General features: G+C 42.0%; 1 protein-coding gene across 2 annotated transcripts in view; it reads left to right on the plus strand.

The window, feature by feature from the left end:
* Window positions 1-20,987, plus strand: part of LOC134211596 (phospholipase A1 VesT1.02-like) — a 161,766-nt gene that overhangs the window by 11,814 nt on the left and 128,965 nt on the right. Inside the window, exon 1 of one of the 2 annotated variants that reach the window (XM_062688613.1) lies at window positions 19,784-19,968. The exons of the other annotated variant lie outside the window; for it this stretch is intronic. The gene's annotated coding sequence lies outside the window, so the exon portion shown is untranslated. Of the gene's footprint in view, window positions 1-19,783; window positions 19,969-20,987 lie in introns of those variants that run through there. 2 annotated transcript variants of the gene reach the window in all.

Raw genomic sequence — 20,987 nt, forward strand, 5'->3', positions numbered from 1 at the left:
AAGCTTTTTACAGACGGGTCAAAATTGATGACTCCACTGGTTTCGGTGTTTTCAACGTTTTCATAGCGCCTACTTTAAGCTCAAAGAGCTTTGTTCCGTGTATACTGCTGAGCTAGCAGCTATACACTATTCACTCGAGCAAATCGCATCCCTACCTCCTGACCACTTTTTCATCTTCACCGACAGTCTAAGTTCCTTGGAGGCTGTTCGGTCAATGAAACCGGTTAAGCACTCAGCGTATCTTCTAAATGGGATACGGAAAGCTTTGAGTGCCTTATCACAACGGTCTTACACAATCACCATGGCTTGGGTCCCTTCTCATTGCTCGATCCCGGGAAATGAGAAAGCGGACTCTTTGGTGGTGGGCGCTATGGAAGGTGATATTTACGATCGGAAAATCACCTTCGATGAATTTTTTACATTAGTTCGTCAGGAAACCTTGAACAGCTGGCAACAGAAATGGACAAATGGGGAGTTGGGTAGATGGCTGTATTCAATTCGCCCGCAGGTGTCGAAGCGTCCATGGTTCAAAAAATTGAATATGGGACGAGACTTCATTCGAACCATGTGTCGTCTAATGTCCAATCACTACACTCTAGATGCACATCTTTTCAGAGTGGGGCTCTCGGAAGGAAATCTCTGTGTTTGCGGCGAGGATTATCAGGACATCGATCATGTCGTGTGGGCGTGCGAGGAGCATCGTGGCCCCAGATCTGCGCTAACTGAACATCTCCGGGTCCGAGGAAAACAACCAAAGCCTATTAGGGAAGTGTTGTCGGGCCTTGATCTCGAGTACATGTCCCTGGTCCACCAATTTTTGAAAGTTGCTGATGTAAAACTGTAATCATTGTCTGTCGTACCCCATATCGAATGTCTTCCTCTTGTTGTACATTTCCATGTCTGTCGTTAATCCCTTCCGTATGTCTTCCTCTCGTCGTTGTCTCCCAAAAAAAAAGTTTGTTTGTCCCGTTACAGATGTAAAAATGCGAGGAATGTCAACTTCGTGAACATCAGCATAGTAATTACTTAAGCACCCTAAAATCCTTTCCTTTCCTACTGTATTATTGTATTCCCTAACCTCGACTAAACCGCGAGTCTTTCGGTTCCCCAAAACTAACACTATGTATAAGAATCAAGAAATGTATTGTTACCGGAGACGAGCCAGCCTCGGGCTGAAAGTCTCCTTAATAAAGTCAATAAAAAAAAAAAAAAAAAAAAAAAAAAATGTGTTGTTAAACTTGATTTCGGCTCCGTAACGCTTCACGGCAAATGAGCCTTCCAAATAAACGAAAGATAAAAAAAAAAAGAAGTGCCTAATAAACACTGAGCTGCTATTCGGAAATGTGTCAATTTGAACATTATGCAATAGAAAAATAAAAACAAACGATCGCAATTTTGCCGTAATCTGATAAAGTGACGTATACGCCATTTTCCAAAAATGGTGTAAACGAGTACTTTTCATCGAGCTCTTTAACAGAAAAATGGAAAACATGCAGGTTGTAAAATGGCTGTTACGTCACTTTTCCAGATTATGGCAGAATTCTTGTAAATTTTCGAAATTATGATCAGACAGTGTTTTGAGAATATGGAACTCTGAGTGAAACTTTGGAATTCTGTACGAAATTCCAGGAATTAAAAGGATATTACTAGGTGTCCATTTCTGACATTTTTTGTACTCCAAGATATGATAGAAGTGTTGATCTTTGATGGAGCTTTTAAAAATTGAGTTACTTGGGTTTTTAATTGAGAAACTAAGATTATAATACAGCGTCGTGCATCTTGAACCTTGAATAACTCAGCCGAAATATGAATTGCTACAAAGCAGATCATGCTGAATGTGAAAGGATTCAAGAGGAGACCCGGATTGAACTAGTCATTTTTGATGCCTAGTGTAGTCAGGTTTTTCGATTGTTCAAATTATTTTCATTCACAAACCGACGTAGCTATTAAATTATAGTGTCAAATGGTTTGAATGGTTTGTCGGGGTTCTGTTGGTTGAGTGGTAAGTATGCCAGCTTCTCATACGAGTGTGCCTGGGCCTAATCTCAGTCTCTGCTGTTGGTAATTTAGGAGACGAAAATGTTAGATCATGCCTTCTTTTGGTTAGAAATGGATCACAAGCATAGCCTTTTACATCGGGCATCTGTTGTACAATACGCCAATTACGTGAAAAATTCTTGGTTTTTTTGCAACCTTATCTGCGCTCTATTTTTTTAGTATAAAGTGTAAGAAAATGACAAACCGTTTCGTAATTAGCGCATGGTCTCTATGAACTCCAGGACTACTATTTTTGAGAGAACTTGAGTTGAACTCCTAATCAATAGTATGCCAAAATTAGTGTTCGGTTTGTCCCAAACTTCACTGAGGGGAACTTGTTCTAGCTAATTACGAAGTAAACATTATGAATCAGTCAAGATACCGTCGCGCGGGACTTCTTTAGACTCCGAGATCTATTTTGGGGTCTTAATTTCCTAAAAAACATAAACGTAAAAAATACCAAATTTGAAGCAGAAAGTTGCCATCCAACTATCAACAAGACACCCGAATGATGATAATGCTAATTTGATAGTAATTTACGTTGTAATTATTGTTTCAAAATGTCCAAAGTAACCCCCAATTTTTCAAAAAAGCACCGCACGACGGTGCTAAATGATATTAAGTTTAATTAGGACTGATTGCAAAATTCGACTGTAGTAGCTCACCGCATGGACATGAATCCCACCTTGTATAGAAAAAAAGGGCGCTTTATGTATTGATGCCTAACGTCACCCATCCTCGCGCATAAATATGCCCAACAGAAAGTATCAATGCTGGTATTTTTGTCAACATAACCTTAAGCTAACGGAATATGCTGAAAAAATACAGTCGTTAAGCGTATTCTTTGCAATTTTAATACAACGTCCGCCATTACGCTTTTTTGTCTCAGGTACCCCCAGAGATCAGCAAAGGTACTCCCAGGGGTACATGTACCCCAGGTTGAGAACCGCTGCGCTAATGAAAAGAAAAACATCGATAACTTACGATTTGGACAACAAAAATTCTTCTCGAGATTTTATAGCATTTTGCTATTTTACCTCTGTCTCTCTCTGGTACCTCAATTACTGAAAAGACAAATATTGCATCACATATTACACCCGATTGTCTAATGGGATTTATAACTACCGTATACTGGTCCCAACGCAGTAGTAATAAGTGCAAAAATAATAATAATAATAAAATATTCCATTAATTCCACCAAAGAATAACTATTCTTCAAGGGACAATAATATGTTGCAAACCTTAAAAATGAATATGGAAAACGGCACCAAAAGATCACATCTGTTTGACATTGCTTTAATTATTTTTAGTATGGCGCACAACTCGGCGCACGGGAGCCAGCGCGTAACTAGCACGCCAGGATGTGGATTTTAGAAAAGTACAACATAAAAAAAATATTTAAAAAAATTTGACTGCAGTCTGATATTTATATGGTTTTAGCATTGGCAGAGTCAAACTGTGGCACGATGGAGCATCAGAACGAATTTCTGGAGGAATCGCGAAGGAATTTGATAAGATAATTCTGGAAGAATTTTCCTCGGAATTCTTGAAGGAATTTTGGAATATCTTCGGATATTGCGTAAAAGAATCATCTGACAATTTCTGTAGATATCACTTCGGTAATTCCCAATTCCCTTTTTGCCCTAAAGTCCTAAAGGAATTGAAGTCCTAAAGGAATTTCCGAAGAAGTTTTCAAAGGAATATCCGATGGATTTTTCGATGGAGATTTCCGAAAGAGTTCCTAACAAAAATTCCGAAGAAATTTCTACAGGAAATATCCGGAACAATTTTTTACACGGATTTTTGAAGAAATTCCCAAGGGAATTTGTGAAAGAAATTCCATATGAGTTTCTGAAAAGGAAACCTCAAAAGAGATTCTGAAAACATGCCCAATAGAACCTCCCGAAGAATGCCTAAAATAGATTTCTGAGGAAACTACTCAAAGAATTTCTGAATAATTTTCCAAAGTAGTTCCTATACGGATCTATGAAGGAATGCCTAAGGGAATTGGCGGAAGAAATCCTAAATTGATTTCTGAAAGAATTCCTAAATGTGTTTTTGAAGCAATGGATACAGTAATCAACGGAATAATTTTTAAAAGGATGCCTGAAGAAATTCCTTAACAAACTACCGAATAGTTTTCCAAAAGAATCATTAAAGGAATTTCTGAATAAAATTTCTGAAAGTATTTCTTCGGGAATTTCTCAAGGTTTCTCTAAACAAAATCGAAGAAATCCTAAAAGGAATTTTCGAAGGAGTTCTTAAAAGAATTTTTGAAGGAGTTCATAAAGAAATATCCGAAATGTTCCTGGAGGAGGTTCTGAAGGAATTTTCGATGAAATTCTTGAATGAGTCTTTCAAGGAATTCCTAAATTTATTTCTTAAAATATTTCTGAATAAATCGAAAACAAATTATCAGAGATTGGATTCAAGATTTCGCTGCACTTGCTTTTGATACTTTTTGAAAAACACTGTCTTGAGTTATTATACTGGCCTGAAAGCTGATTCAAACGAAAACTGATAGTCCCCTGTTACACCATTATTGTAAGGTCACTGATCAAGAAACCGTCTCTTTAGTACTACGACAGTAGCCAAAGGAAACATCTTAGGTCAAAGTTCTTCCATTAAGGTTCAATCACTTCATCAGTAATTCATCTTGGCTCCACACCTAGACTAATCACGGAATGATTATGATGAGCGAGGACTGCAGCGGCGCGACCTGAGGACCCTACTGAGTACTGAGTAAGAAGAATTATATAGGGTAACGGCTGTATTTTGGACCGGGCTCATATTTTGGACCACCTAGTTGAATTTTGCATTTATATCACACAAAACTAAATAAAGCATGCAACATTTCAACTTTATTGCAAAAAGAAACTATCCATAAGGTATCTCCTACATTTGTTTCTTATAAAATATAGCAATTTTGAAAAAATATTGTCACGCATTTAACCATTCCGGCTGGATTAGACCAAAACCAAGACGCCATTGTAAAATTTAAGTCAACTTTCAGAAGCTGCAGGTTTATTTGTGCATAGATTTAAAACATGTGAATGGTGTTGTTGACTTATTAAAACCTAATTGAAGCAGTTTCATATCTCGAGCAAAATATTGTGAGTTTAAAAACAGTATTCTGAGGCATGTCGAAAATAGGTTCATTTTTCATTGAACCGAACATATTTTCGACATACCTTTATTTTTAGTTCAATATCTCTTAAACTTTTGTTTTTACCAATCATTTGTTTCTCTAGTATCAAACCATTCATAAATTACTGTTCATACCGCATTTATAAACTACCGTTCATTGATGTAAGCCCTAGGAAAATGTCTATTAAACCAACATGTAACTGTTTTCATTATTTCCTTACGATTGTTTGGGAAAGAACGTGCAAGGAGCAATTAAGAACTGGGCAACCCACTACTATCAATAACATAAATGGAACAAAACAACAAAAAATATGGCAGGGTAGGAGTAACCAGGTGCATACATCACGGCCATGGACAGAACGTTTGTTTTGCTTTGATGATGCTGCACCGAGTGGTACTGAAATTGATAATAGCTTCAATACCCTTAGCTGGTAGATATTGTTCTAAGCTTTAAAGTGGTTATAAAAATGTATTGCTTAACAAGGACTTTCAGGATAAATGCCGAAAATTGTGGAGATCACTAGCTTGATCTAATAGTAAGATAACCTTGCAATCAATACAAAATTGTTCGAGTGGTCCAAAATATGTTCAACAGGTTTTCCAAAATAAAAACAGGTGGTCCAAAATTAAATCTTACATATCTTCAAAATTTATGATAGTTTGGTTCTTTCGGTGGGATTTTTGACATTTTTACCTACAAATCCAACTTAGCATTCACCACTGTTTAGTTGCTTAGGGGATTGATCAAGTATTATTACAAAATCCAACTTTTATTCGAAAAATTGTTTGGCCATCTCCTAAAGTGGTCCAAAATACCTCCCTTACCCTAGCAGGTAGCAGCTGTGTTAAAAAGTGATATATTTAAAATGCGTTCAAATATTACGTATTGTATGTTTGGAATAAAATAACGTAGGTAACCCTTTCCTGATTGTTATCAGCTAGAACTGCTAATCAACATTTGTACCTGATTGATTTCAACGACGGCAACCTTTTGACATTAGGAAGAGGCCGTACACTTATTACGTAAGCAGTCTATCTGGAATTTTCAAACCCCCTTCCCCCCATGTAAGATTTTTCCCATATAAATATTTTTTTTATTCAAATGGTGCGTAAGAAAATAGCAGACCCCCCTCCCCTCATAAGTGCTTACGTAATTAGTGTACGACCCCCTCTGCCTTAAATCGTATCAGAAGTTACGTTTGCAACAAAAGAATCATGAAAAAAAATCTGGAGTTTAAGTTGCAACTGTTACCTCCATCGCTGGTGACTCTTACCACTATACTCGCTATGTGAGATTTTTATCCAGACTCCTTACCGCTTTGTCTGCAAATTCTGTGCGCTGAAAACGACAAATATTTGAATCACGTATAGGGTTCAGGCAGGCATTTTCGTCTTATCGTCATAGTCTCAAATATCAATCAAATAGAAGCTTTTTTGCCAAATTCAATCGTAAGCTTAGGCGAAACGTTCTGCTGTAGTGGAGTTCTAGCAAAATGACGTTGCTTTCATTGATTTTAGCCCCTATGATGATGGACGGAAATACCTGCCGTGTCCCTACTCTTATTCGGTCATCCATTTTGTATCCCCGGACTGAATTTTGGCAATAAAACCATTTTAATGTCGTACATAGGGTAAAACCTCCTATCGTGTGGTATGTTCTAATGTTGCGGTAGTGTTAAAATTGTCGACTCTGGATATAAAAGCATCAAGAACAATTGTGGATCCGCTAAAACTCTTCGAATCGACTACTAGAACACAAAATTCCATTTAAAATGATAAAAATTCAACACATTTCCTTGAAAAATTGCGTCATTTGAGCCTATTATTGCGACAGTGATAAGGTCCTATTCTCCTGATCTTACTTTTCATAGGAAATATAGGGAATACCGCATCAATAGGACTGACTTTCAAAAAATATCGCAACGATACTGCTTCCTATTATTGCGGTATGTGATAAAAACAAGACAATAGATGTTTAGCATAATTGACGCAATATGTACGAAACTATAGTCTAAGAGCAGCCTATTCAACTATTGCAATGTAGGAAAAGATAAACAACTCATTTTAAAAGATTTTTTTTTCAAACCAATTCTGTTTTTACGTAAGGCTTAACCCCTCAATAATAGGTCCTATTACCCTACATGTATTCCAAACATGGGAGCGCATTTCTCCAAACCGTTATGAATATAGTTTAAACTATCTTTTTTCGTACATCTGTACTAGGCTGTCTCATTAACAATTGAAAAAATGTTTTTGTTTTTTGTTATCTGATGGACTACTTTATTAGTTTGTTTGAAATTGAATTGCAGTTTAATAAATCAATAGACATGGATAATTCAAATTCGTAACTATGGGTATCTATAAGTTCTAATGTAGACTATAAGTTCACTTGAAAAAATAAGAAATTTATTTTCTCGTGCCAGTCTTCTGCACATTTTACACATTATTTGGTTAAGTTTGTGACGAATGCTTGGACGAGACGATAAATACCGCGATCTTTTAGATGCTGCGGCTGCCCTGCCTCGATCACTACCGAGAGTAAATTCCAGTCAGTCGGTCGGTAGACAGCGTAGTGATATTGTTGAATCGATCTTCCATATATTAATCCTCAGAAGCCGGCTCTTGGGAATGACCAAACCGAACCGGCGCGCCGCCAGTCAATGCACAGTTTATGCGATGGAAGTGAAATTCGGCGCCGTTGGGTATTTATTAGCATGAGTCTTGACGACGAATGTTTGCCGAACTGGTGGAGAAGTCTGGTTTGGCGAGATGCTCTTTGGTCCGATCGCGACAGTTTGTTTATGAAATTTATCGTTTCGCTGAATCACTGCTTCCGAGTTGTGTTCGATTATACACAAATGGATGGAACTGGTTACAGTTAGTCAATATAGTGATGCTGCGATTTTTTTTTGCAGAAAATTAATATTTATGAAGTATGGTTTCAGCGAGACCGTTATTCAACGATTGTAACTACTGCTTTCTATGGTTGATGATTGTGTTTAAATCTCAATCTATTATACATATATGCCTTATTTTGGAAGGTAATCAAAAATTCAAAAACAATTAGCGACTGATATTTTATTGCTTTTTCATTAACACACCTACTCTAGAATAGTGAATTTCAATGATTGACTTATGAAAACTATACGGACAAAATGTAATTTTGAAAAACACGGAAATGATCAGAAATGTTCACACCTCCTATTGATTGCAATCGTGACGTCGTGCTCGTTTCGAGACATTTCTTGGCAACTTCTTTTGAGACAAAACTATCTTTGTTCATTGTTCAGCGATGGGTTCCTCTATTTATAACCTACCCTAAGTAGCTTTTAAGTAAGCTTTTAAATGATTTATTGCCGCCAGGCTTCTTCTGGGTACTGCACGTGCTTCATCATCATTTGATACTTCATCACCATTTGGTACGGTGGTAAAGATAAAATAATTATGACCGTTGGATCTTATATTTTCTAAACACACAATACAAGAATAAAAAAAGCAAGTCGAAATTTTATATATTCCTTGTTGAATAGGTTCTCATGAATATTCATTCTGGATCCCTTAATTTATTTGTGCGCAGAAGACAGTCGTTTGCATCATCTTTAAAAAAAGAATATTCCAACCAGTTTATCATATGGATTGTCAATGCAAAACCGTTATTGGGATTCAAAAAATGTATCCCGGAACCTGCTTATCTATTATTCTATGATATTTGATTTTCTTCTTTCGTTTTCAATTCTGATGAAAAATGACAAAACCGTCGTGACGGATTGATACTTGCTGATGACACTTGATACTTAATACTTGACAATCGAAGATACAAACATTTAATATTGGAATATCAAAAATTAACTCCACTGAATCATAACTGTGAAAAGGAAATAATTGTGAAAATGTCTGTTTTGAAATTCATACAAGAAATACTTTTGAATTTCCCCAGAAATTTTTCTATAATTCAACATGATTTTTTTTTTTCTAAACTCCCAGGGAAAAATCCTCTGAAATCTCGTAATAATCTCTTTTGAGTATTCACGACAAACATTTCTGAATTTTTAAGGGAATTACTTCTAAATTTCCAGTGGCAAGGAGGCTTAGGCTAAAAATTTATGAATAATTTTTCTCATGTTGTTCATACACTTGACAGTAAGCTTTTTGGATATTGAAACGGAAAGTAGATTTTGAAATTGAAACAATACAAGTCGCCCAATGCTGGGTATTGATCTTTTTATTCGAAATCTCTCCATCATGGACGGATGTTGAAGGAGGATGTGTTGATCTTGTCCGTTATGTTATCATATTCTTGTAGTTTTTAATTCGTGAAAATGAAACTCTTCAAAAATCCCTTCCACCAGTTTCAACAATGAACGTTTCGTTTGCATTCAACTCGAATGTTCTTCCCGATCTACCGTCATGTAATATGGACGGACAAAAAAAAAACGCTGGCTTGGATTCAAACACAGCATCGTCGGCATTGAGAATTCGTAGCTATATGTCCCAAAGTTTCAGGATTCTTCCAACTGAGATATCTTCGCTTACCTCAAGGACATCAAAGAGGATCTACTGATGGATTCTTATCGCCATTGAGTGCCGGATATTCGTACCTACCTTACATATGCACTTGCATTTCCCTCCGAGGGAACGATCCAGGTAAAAGGTGGAAACACTGTTGACCTCCTGAAGGGCTATGATCTCAGGCAGCGGTTGTTCAACCTTTTTCTTGAGAGGTACCTCTTTGAACTTATTCTTTTATTGAGGTATGTTCGTACCCCTCATTTTTTCGCTGTAGATGAAAATAAGCGTAAATCAAAGGTTACGTTAAAATCGGACCTGAAAACTAACGAGATATATGGCTCTCGAAAAAGTTGTTTGAAATTTTCGTTGTTCCGTGAAGCTGTCCAATTTAAATTTATACAAGTTTATGCGTCAAGCTTGCTACAAGACTCTGATGATCTTCCGAGTCTCTCAAAGAGAAATTACCAAGCGTCCTAAGAGCAGGATTACGAACCTCCTGATAGGGCGCATCCAAACCTCTTGAAAGTTGGCTTTCTTTAAAGGAGGCTTCCGAACCTCTTGACAGACGGCTTCCGAGCCTCTTGAAAAAAGGCTTAAGAGCCTTAAAGAAGGCGTCCGAGCTGTTGGAGGAAAGCTACTGAGTCTATTGAAAGGAAAGCTTTTAGGCCTCTTGAGAAAAGGTCCCGAGCCTCTTGAAAAAGGCTTCCGAGCTTCTTGAAAGGAGGCTTCTGAGCCTTTTGTAAGGAGACTTCTAAGCCATTTGAAAAATAGGTTTCGGAGGAGGCTTCCAAGACTCTTTAAAAGAGGCTTTCTAGCCTATTGAAGATAGGCTTCCGAGCCTCTTGAAAGGAGGCTTCCGAGCCTCTTGCAACAAGGCTTCCGAGCCTCTTGAAAGGAGGCTTCCGAGTCACTTGAAAGGAGGCTTCTAAGCCTCTTGCAACAAGGCTTCCGAGCCTTGAAAGGAGGATTCTGAGCTCTTGAAAGGAGGCTCTGAGCCCTTGAAAGGAGGCTTCCGAGCCTCTTTAAAGGAGGCTTCAGAGCCTCTTGAAAGGAGGCTTCAGAGCCTCTTGAAAGGAGGCTTCCGAGCCTCTTGAAAGGAGGCTTCCGAGCCTCTTGAAAGGAGGCTTCCGAGCCTCTTGAAAGGAGGCTTCCGAGCCTCTTGAAAGGAGGCTTCCGAGCCTCTTGAAAGGAGGCTTCCGAGCCTCTTGAAAGGAGGCTTCCGAGCCTGTTGAAAGAATGCTTCTGAGCCTCTTGGTAGGCGGATTCCGAGCCTCTTGGAAGGAGGCTTCCGAGCTTCTTGAAAGGAAGCTTCCGAGCCTCTTGATAGGTGGATATCGAGCCTTCTGAAAAGCGGATTTCGAGCCTCTTGAAAGGAGGTTTCCGAGCCTCTTGGAAGGAGGCTTCTGAGCCTTTTGAAAATAGGTTTCCGAGCCTCTTGAAAGGTGGCTTACGAGCCTCTTGAAAGGAGGCTTCCGAGCCTCTTGAAAGGTGGCTTTCGAGCCTCTTGAAAGGAGGCTTCCGAGCCTCTTGAAAGGAGGCTTCCGAGCCTCTTGAAAGGAGGCTTCCGAGCCTCTTGAAAGGAGGCTTCCGAGCCTCTTGAAAGGAGGCTTCCGAGCCTCTTGAAAGGAGGCTTCCGAGCCTTAAAGAAGGCTTCCGAGTCTGTCGAAAGAATGCTTCTGAGCCTGTTGAAAGGAGGCTTTCGGGCCTCTTGATAGAAGTCTTTCGAGCCTCTTTATAGGAGGCTTCTGAACCTCTTGAAAGAAGGCTTCCGGACCTCTTGTAAGGAGCCTTCCGAACCTCTTGAAATTAGGCTTCCGAGCCTCTTGAAAGGAGGTTTCCGAGCCTGTTGAAAGAATGCTTCTGAGCCTCTTGGTAGGCGGATTCCGAGCCTCTTGGAAGGAGGCTCCTGAGCTTCTTGAAAGGAGGCTTCCGAGCCTATTGAAAGGCGGATATCGAGCCTCTTGAAAGGAGGCTTCCTAACCTCCTGAAAGGAGGCTTCCTAACCTCTTGAAAGGAGGCTTCCGAGCCTCTTGAAAGAGGCTTCCAAGCCTCTTGAAGGGAGGCTTCCGAGCCTCTTGAAGGGAGGCTTCCGAGCCTCTTGAAAGAAGGCTTCCGAGCCTCTTGAAAGGAGGCTTCTGAGCCTTAAAGAAGGCTTCCGAGTCTGTCGAAAGAATGCTTCTGAGCCTGCTGAAAGGAGGTTTTCGGGCCTCTTGATAGAAAACTTTCGAGCCTCTTTATAGGAGGCTTCTGAACCTCTTGAAAGGAGGCTTCCGAGCCTCTTGTAAGGAGCCTTCCGAACCTCTTGAAATGAGGCTTCCGAGCCTCTTGAAAGGAGGCTTCCAAGCCTCTTGAAAGAATGCTTCTGAGCCTCTTGGTAGGCGGATTCCGAGCCTCTTGGAAGGAGGCTCCCGAGATTCTTGAAAGGAGGTTTCCGAGCCTTTTGAAAAGCGGATTTCGAGCCTCTTGAAGGGAGGCTTCCAAGCCTCTTGAAGGGAGGCTTCCGAGCCTCTTGAAAGAAGGCTTCCGAGCCTCTTGAAAGGAGGCTTCCGAGCCTCTTGACAGGCGGCTTCCGAGCCTCTTGACAGGAGGCTTCTGAGCCTCTTGACAGGAGGCTTCCGAGCCTCTTGACAGGAGGCTTCCGAGCCTCTTGACAGGGGGCTTCCGAGCCTCTTGACAGGAGGCTTCTGAGCCTCTTGACAGGAGGCTTCTGAGCCTCTTGACAGGAGGCTTCTGAGCCTCTTGACAGGAGGCTTCTGAGCCTCTTGACAGGAGGCTCTGAGCCTCTTGACAGGAGGCTTCCGAGCTTCTTGACAGGAGGCTTCCGAGCCTCTTGACAGGAGGCTTCCGAGCCTCTTGAATGGCGGCTTCCGAGCCTCTTGAAAGAAGGCTTCCGAGCCTGTTGAAAGAATGCTTCTGAGCCTCTTGGTAGGCGGATTCCGAGCCTCTTGGAAGGAGGCTTCCTAGCTTCTTGAAAGCAGGCTTCCGAGCTTCTTGAAAGGAGGCTTCCGAGCCTCTTGAAAGGAGGCTTCCGAGCCTCTTGAAAGGAGGCTTCCGAGCCTTTTGGAAGGAGGCTTCCGAGCCTGTTGAAAGAATGCTTCTGAGCCTCTTGGTAGGCGGATTCCGAGCCTCTTGGAAGGAGGCTTCCGAGCTTCTTGAAAGGAAGCTTCCGAGCCTCTTGATAGGCGGATATCGAGCCTTCTGAAAAGCGGATTTCTGGCCTCTTGAAAGGAGGTTTCCGAGCCTCTTGAAAGGAGGCTTCCGAGCCTCTTGAAAGGAGGCTTCCGAGCCTCTTGAGAGGAGGCTTCCGTTCCTTTTGAAAGGCTAGAGGCTTCCGATTCTCTTGAAAGAAGGCTTCCGATCCTCATGAAATGAGGCTTCCGAACCTCTTGGATAGAGGCTTCTGAGCCTTTGAAAATAGGTTCTGAGCCTCTTGAAAGAAGGCTTCTGAGCCTCTTGAAAGGTGGCTTTGAGCCTCTTGAAAGGAGGCTTCTGAGCCTCTTGGAAGGAGGCTTCTGAGCCTCTTGGAAGGAGGCCTGAGCCTCTTGAAAGGAGGCCTGAGCCTCTTGAAAGGGGCTTCTGAGCCTCTTGAAAGGAGGCTCTGAGCCTCTTGAAAGGAGGCCTGAGCCTCTTAAAAGGAGGCTTCTGAGCCTCTTGAAGGGAGGCTCTGAGCCTCTTGAAAGGAGACTCCGGAGCCTCTTGAAAGGAGGCTTCCGAGCCTCTTGAAAGAAGGCTTCCGAGCCTCTTGGAAGGAGGCTTCCGAGCCTCTTGAAAGAAGGCTTCCGAGCCTCTTGAAAGGAGGCCTACGAGCCTATTGAAAGGAGGTCTCCGAGCCTCTTGAAAGGAGGCTTCCGAGCCTCTTGAAAGGAGGCTTCCGAGCCTCTTGAGAGGAGGCTTTCGTTCCTTTTGAAAGGCTAGAGGCCTGATTCTCTTGAAAGAAGGCTTCTGATCCTCATGAAAGGAGGCTTCTGAGCCTCTTGGATAGAGGCTTCTGAGCCTTTTGAAAATAGGTTTCCGAGCCTCTTGAAAGGAGGCTTCCGAGCCTCTTGAAAGGAGGCTTCCGAGCCTCTTGAGAGGAGGCTTTCGTTCCTTTTGAAAGGCTAGAGGCTTCCGATTCTCTTGAAAGAAGGCTTCCGATCCTCATGAAAGGAGGCTTCCGAGCCTCTTGGATAGAGGCTTCTGAGCCTTTTGAAAATAGGTTTCCGAGCCTCTTGAAAGGAGGCTTCCGAGCCTCTTGAAAGGAGGCTTCCGAGCCTCTTGAAAGAAGGCTCCGAGCCTCTTGAAAGGAGGCTTCCGAGCCTCTTGAAAGGAGGCTTCCGAGCCTCTTGAAAGGAGGCTTCCGAGCCTCTTGAAAGGAGGCTTCCGAGCCTCTTGAAAGGAGGCTTACAAGCCTCTTGAAAGGAGGCTTACAAGCCTCTTGAAAGGAAGCTTACGAGCCTCTTGAAAGGAGGCCTACAAGCCTATTGAAAGGAGGCTTCCGAGACTCTTGAAAGGAGGCTTCCGAGCCTCTTGAAAGGAGGCTTCTGAGCCTCTTGAAAGGAGGCTTCCGAGCCTCTTGAAAGGAGGCTTCCGAGCCTCTTGAAAGGTGTCTTCCGAGCCTCTTGAAAGGTGTCTTTCGAGCCTCTTGAAAGGTGGCTTTCTAGCCTCTTGAAAGGAGGCTTCCGAGCCTCTTGAAAGGAGGCTTCCGAGCCTCTTGAAAGGTGTCTTCCGAGCCTATTGAAAGATGTGTTTCGAGCCTCTTGAAAGGTGGCTTTCTAGCCTCTTGAAAGGAGGTTTCCGAAACTCTTGCAAGTGGGCTTCCGAGACTCTTGAAAGGAGGCTTCCGAGACTCTTGAAAGGAGGCTTCCGAGCCTCTTGAAAGGAGGCTTCCGAGCCTCTTGAAAGGTGTCTTCCGAGCCTCTTGAAAGGTGTCTTCCGAGCCTCTTGAAAGGTGGCTTCCGAGCCTCTTGAAAGGTGTCTTCCGAGCCTCTTGAAAGGTGTCTTTCGAGCCTCTTGAAAGGTGGCTTTCTAGCCTCTTGAAAGGAGGTTTCCGAGCCTCTTGAAAAGAGGCTTCCGAGCCTTTTGAAAGGAGGCTTTCGAGCCTCTTCAAAGGAGGCTTCCGAGCCTCGTGAAAGGAGGCTTCCGAGCCTCGTGAAAGGAGGCTTCCGAGCCTTAAAGAAGGCTTCCGAGTCTGTCGAAGAATGCTTTTGTTGATAGGGGGCTTCCGAGACTCTTGAAAGGAGGCTTCCGAGACTCTTGAAAGGAGGCTGCCGAGCCTCTTGAAAGGTGTCTTCCGAGCCTCTTGAAAGGTGTCTTTCGATCCTCTTGAAAGGTGGCTTTCTAGCCTCTTGAAAGGAGGTTTCCGAGCCTCTTGAAAAGAGGCTTCCGAGCCTTTTGAAAGGAGGCTTTCGAGCCTCTTCAAAGGAGGCTTCCGAGCCTCGTGAAAGGAGGCTTCCGAGCCTCGTGAAAGGAGGCTTCCGAGCCTTAAAGAAGGCTTCCGAGTCTGTCGAAGAATGCTTCTGTTGAAAGGGGGCTTCCGAGACTCTTGAAAGGAGGCTTCCGAGACTCTTGAAAGGAGGTTGCCGAGCCTCTTGAAAGGTGTCTTCCGAGCCTCTTGAAAGGTGTCTTTCGATCCTCTTGAAAGGTGGCTTTCTAGCCTCTTGAAAAGAGGCTTCCGAGCCTCTTGAAAAAAGGCTTCCGAGCCTTTTGAAAGGAGGCTTTCGAGTCTCTTCAAAGGAGGCTTCCGAGCCTCGTGAATGGAGGCTTCCGAGCCTTAAAGAAGGCTTCCGAGTCTGTCGAAAGAATGCTTTTGTTGAAAGGAGGCCTTCGGGCCTCTTGATAGAAGACTTTCGGGCCTTTTTATATGAGGCCTCCAAGCCTCTTGAAAGGAGGCTTCCCAACCTCTTGAAAGGAGGCTTCCGAGCCTCTTGAAAGGAGGCTTCAGAGCCTCTTGAAAAGAGGCTTCCTAACCTCTTGAAAGGAGGGTTCCTAATCTCTTGAAAGGAGGCTTCCTAACCTCTTGAAAGGAGGCTTCCGAGCCTTTTGAAAAGAGGCTTCCGAGCCTCTTGAAAGGAGGCTTTTGTGCCTCTTGAAAGGAGGCTTCCGAACCTCTTGAAAGGAGGCTTCCGAACCTCTTGAAAGGTGGCTTTCGAGCCTCTTGAAAGGAGGCTTCCGAGTCTCTTTGAAGTAGGCTTCCGAGCCTCTTGAAAGGAGGCTTCCGAGCCTCTTTGAAGTAGGCTTCCGAGCCTCGTGAAAGGAGGCTTCCGAGCCTTAAAGAAGGCTTCCGAGTCTGTCGAAAGAATGCTTCTGAGCCTGTTGAAAGGAGGCTTTCGGGCCTCTTGATAGGAGGCTTCCGAGCCTCTTTATAGGAGGCTTCTGAACCTCTTGAAAGGAGGCTTCCGAGCCTCTTGTAAGGAGCCTCCCGAACCTCTTGAAATGAGGCTTCCGAGCCTCTTGAAAGGAGGCTTCCTAACCTCTTGAAAGGAGGCTTCCTAACCTTTTGAAAGGAGGCTTCCTAGCATCTTGAAAGGAGGCTTCCGAGCCTCTTGAAAGGAGGCTTCCGAGCCTCTTGAAAGGAGGCTTCCGAGACTCTTGAAAGGAGGTTTCCGAGCCTATTTGAAGTAGGCTTCTGAGCCTCTTGAAAGGAGGCTTCCGAGCCTCTTTGAAGTAGGCTTCCGAGCCTCTTTGAAGTAGGCTTTCGAGCCTCGTGGAAGGAGGCTTCCGAGCCTTAAAGAAGGCTTCCGAGTCTGTCGAAAGAATGCTTCTGAGCCTGTTGAAAGGAGGCTTTTGGGCCTCTTGATAGAAGACTTTCGAGCCTCTTTATAGGAGGCTTCTGAATCTCTTGAAAGGAGGCTTCCTAGCCTCGTGTAAGGAGCCTCCCGAACCTCTTGAAATGAGGCTTTCGAGCCTCTTGAAAGGAGGCTTCCGAGCCTCTTGAAAAGAGGCTTCCGAGCCTTTTGAAAGGAGGCTTTCGAGCCTCTTCAAAGGAGGCTTCCGAGCCTCGTGAAAGGTGGCTTCCGAGCATCTTGAAAGGAGGCTTCTGAGCCTCTTGGAATGAGGCTTCCAAGGAAGGAGCCTCTTGGAAGGAGGTTTGCGAGCCTCTTGGAAGGAGGCTTCCGAGTCTGTTGAAAGATTGCTTCTGAGCCTCTTGAAAGGAGGCTTCCGAGCCTCTTGAAAGGAGGCTTCCGAGCCTCTTGAAAGAAGGCTTCCGAGCCTCTTGCAAGGAGGCTTCCGAATCTCTTGAAAGGAGGCTTCCAAGCCTCTTGAAAGGAGGCTTCCGAGCCTCTTGAAAGGAAGTTTACGAGCTGCTCCCGAAAGAACCCTTCTGTAAGGAGCCTTCTAAGCTTCATGCAACGATGCAACTGAGCAACTTTTCAAAAAAGGCCTTGTTGTCCCCAAAATAAAGGCCTTTGAACATTTGGATTCTAGATTTTAGTTGGTCGGGGTTCAACCAAAATGCACCAAGCGGCTTTTCGACTGACTTGTGATATTTTGTTCGTAAAAGGACAACGGAAATAGTTCCATATCAATTTAAACGTACATTTGCAGTTGGATATCCTCAGTTATAGGGTTATAGGGTTAGCCCTCTAAAACTAGTAATTTGATCGTTTTTCGTGCGGAGGATCATGATTGCAGAAGAAATTACGATTCTCTGGAGAAAACTACGCTTTCAAATGGCCGTTTAAACGCGAGTGTTCGGAATACATAAGTCATGTTCGGAATTTGAGCCAAAACTAATGTGACTATTCGTCCCGCGTTTCGCGGGACAGTCCCGCATTTTCCCAATTTGTCCCGCGCTGAAAAGCGTCCCGCGAAACGTCCCGCTTTCAACTTATTTCTAATTTATGTCCCGCGAAATACAAAAAAATAGAATACATTATTAGCTATTAATTAGTATTTTTAAAGAAATTATTAGATTAAAAAAAATATAATTTTGACTAAGACTAACGTTTTGTAAGGCAATCATATGAATCATAGAAATCATGATTAAGATGTTCTCCTGTGACAAAATTAAATTATCTATATAGTTTATTTTACCCAAGCCTTAAACCCTGGGAATCTTGTAAGCCGATTTTGCTTCCATGTATTTCCTGCTGCATAATTGCTTGGATTTCGACACGGAACGTCCAGAATTCCACTCCGCTTAAATGCCATGTGGATCCGAATCTTGGGGAAAATCTACCCCAGTTTGAAGACGACCTTTACTGTGTTGATATTGGATATCGATAGCAGATTTGGGAAAAACTTAAATTCCTAAATCTTTTCCAAAATTTAAATCACCTCATGGCACAGAGAATCGTTCATGATTCGACTCGCGGTTTACATCATTGCTTGATTTCTACGTGTTATGCTCCATTAAATTAATAGAATTTACTTTCTTGGCTTAAAACAGTGGAAAATAAATCCATAGGTAACATAAAATACGCTTTTATTGGGTTTTGGTGCTTTTTGAAGCGAAATCTTTTTTGGCGAATAAGCGGAACGATGCGTTTCTGCATGCAAAACTCCAGCACGATGCTCTCCCTGCAGAATCGCAAGCGATTTGAAATTTGACGGAATTTTTGATTTTCTGAGCAGATATCTATTCATATTCATTATCACCTGTTTTGTAATAAATTGGAACTAAAATCGTGGAAACCAGAATAGACCTTCAGAAAAATATGATCTAATTAATTCATAATCACAGTATTCACTTTGGTTAGGTATTTTAGAAAGAGTTATTTAGGTTATTCGGAAAACAATTTTCGATGTTCGATATCATTGCTTCTACCGCTACAAAAAAAATTCTAACAAAATTCTATACACTAAATGATCAACAGCTGAGAAAGTCATTTAATTGCAACGCTTTTCAACAGCAATCCGATAGTTGCAACTGTCCGCTAAACTTCAAAATTATACGAAACTTCATGGCAGCTCCATTGATCTGCACATTCAACATTTGAAGAAAACTTTGACTTCTGAAATGAGTTGCCGTTTATCGAACAGTTACCAAACTGAGCTTTGGTAACAAATAAAAAAAATTAAGATTTGATTTAAGCGTAGGTATTACTAAAACATATCAAACAATGAACTTTTTTTGTCCTTTTTTGTCACACAAAATTTATCTGGTCACATTAGCCAAAACGGTAATTTAAAAATGATTTTCATTCCATTCCCATAAACTCATGGAACAATTTAATATAATGTAATTTTGGAAATACTTCTGGGAGGAAATGTGTGTTTTGATAGTCAATGCATTGATTGTTTTTATATTCCAACTAGCTGACCCGGCGAACTTTGTCTCGCCCAAACTGATCAATTTGCTGATATTTTTTTACGTACACATTTTATTTAAAAAACAAACCGGTTATTCAAAATAATTTTTCCTTTTTTTGACATTTTTATCATGACACTTTTCGAATTAATTTAGTAGCCAAACCAAAATTAACACAAATCGATCTTTCCGTTATCTGATGATAATGTCAACTTAGATGACATGTTTTGAAATTACAATACAAAATGCACGACAAACCATTTCATCGGAGAGATTGGATTTTGATTGTCAATCAACTTCATCGTAAATAGAGGAAGGAAAGGGATATAAATTAGCAACAATTGGGCTGTCTACTCTTGAGTGGTGCGCGGTCGTACAAATGCCAACTTTGTTTTATATATAGATGAACTACAAACAAGTTTGAGATTAAAACCTATTAGCGCAGTCTTAACCAAGATGAATACACAGCCAGGTGTTGCAGTCTGCCCAATTTATGGACGAGAAGAAGGCGGGGGTGAAAAATTCATTTTCGGTGCAAAACATAAACAAACCGGCTGGCTCTCCCATACTAAAATCCAAGATGGCTGAATCGTGAATTTGGCAGATTGGAACACCTAGTGGTGTATTCATCTTGGTCTTAACCATAATCTTGCTTTGTAGAAGTTTACCCATCGTAGACCTTTTGCTTATTGGAAACAAGTTGCCAATTCTTGTCGCTAAATCGATTCTTCGGTTATAGTTCCTGCAACTGCGCAATCACCACCCGCTCCCAGTCCGAGTGCAGCCTTCGGGTCCAGGTGATTAGCGCGAAGATAACCATCCTGACGACTGAAGACCTGTCCCCTTTTCCAATGCAGTGGCAAACTTGAATCCAGTTGGACGCGAGCGCGCGTAGCGACAAGATCAAGTTCAAGTTCAGTCCGAGAGTCCGAGCGACTATTTTTCCTGTTTCGTGGTGATCTACCAGGTACTACCTAGGTGTGGAACAATCGGTGCGTTCCAAAGTTCAGCGCGCGGGTTCGATTTGGAGCCACTGCTGACGTACGGTAAGTGGAAGTCTCGCCATGAAGAGAAGCAGGTAGCTGCCGCGCGCGCGCGTCGTGGGGTTGGTGCGAAATAGCGAACAAGAGTCCGCAGATAAAACAAAACGCGTGAGCTCTAATGAATGAGAGGTGTTAATCAATTATTACCAGTTATTAATATTGAACGGCTGATGGTAGACGTTATTGTTTAGAATTCGAGATGAGTTTTGTTTTCATGGAATTGGCTGAAGAGCCGGAAAATGGTGACTTGCACATTGTAGTTCTGAGCTACGGTTAAGTGGTAGCGGTAAATTGCCTTAAAGGGTGTGTTAGCTAAATGGTAAGATTCTTTTGTCGGGAGTTGTCTGATACGCCGTTACGATGAAAACATAATTAATTGAGTAATTCATCTTCTTCGTCCATATGCAGTAGATGACCAGGCGGTTTCTGGAGAATCGGTTATCCTTGTGCCATGATTACTGATTCTTGATCGCGCTCGTTGCAGCTCCCGATCGTCTTCATGTTCAAAGCATCTCGGAGCAATTTGCATAAATACATGTTTAGTGGTCCCGGTATTTAATAAGTCTTGTTTGGATGAAACACGTGAGAATCAACGGCAATATTCTGAAGATGATCCTGCCTAGAGGTTGTTGATCCGGCACAAGGCAAAGGTTGGACGTGGCAGCATTAGCACATATACATGGCGCTATTGTTGAAATACAAACACATTTATGGATGAGCATAAATAAGCTTTTGGTTGGGGTTCTGCATACCAGAAAATGAAATGGAAGGGAAATATTTTTTTCGATCTTTTTTATTCATGATATTTATAGACATTTGAAGAAAATAGTGTTCAGATATCAGAATAGCTAAAACTGATTTTTTCTTCAAATTGCTCTAGTGAGGAAATGTGAAAGATATTTTGATTAAAATTTGGGTGTCTTAGGGAGACAACGAAGGGTTCACTCCAAAACAACTGTCGCATATCAATAGATATATCTTGACGAATTGAGTTAATGTCTGTCTGTGTGTATGTATGTATA

The sequence above is a fragment of the Armigeres subalbatus genome, chromosome 1, assembly GCF_024139115.2.
Source record: "Armigeres subalbatus isolate Guangzhou_Male chromosome 1, GZ_Asu_2, whole genome shotgun sequence".
Lineage (NCBI taxonomy): Eukaryota > Metazoa > Arthropoda > Insecta > Diptera > Culicidae > Armigeres > Armigeres subalbatus.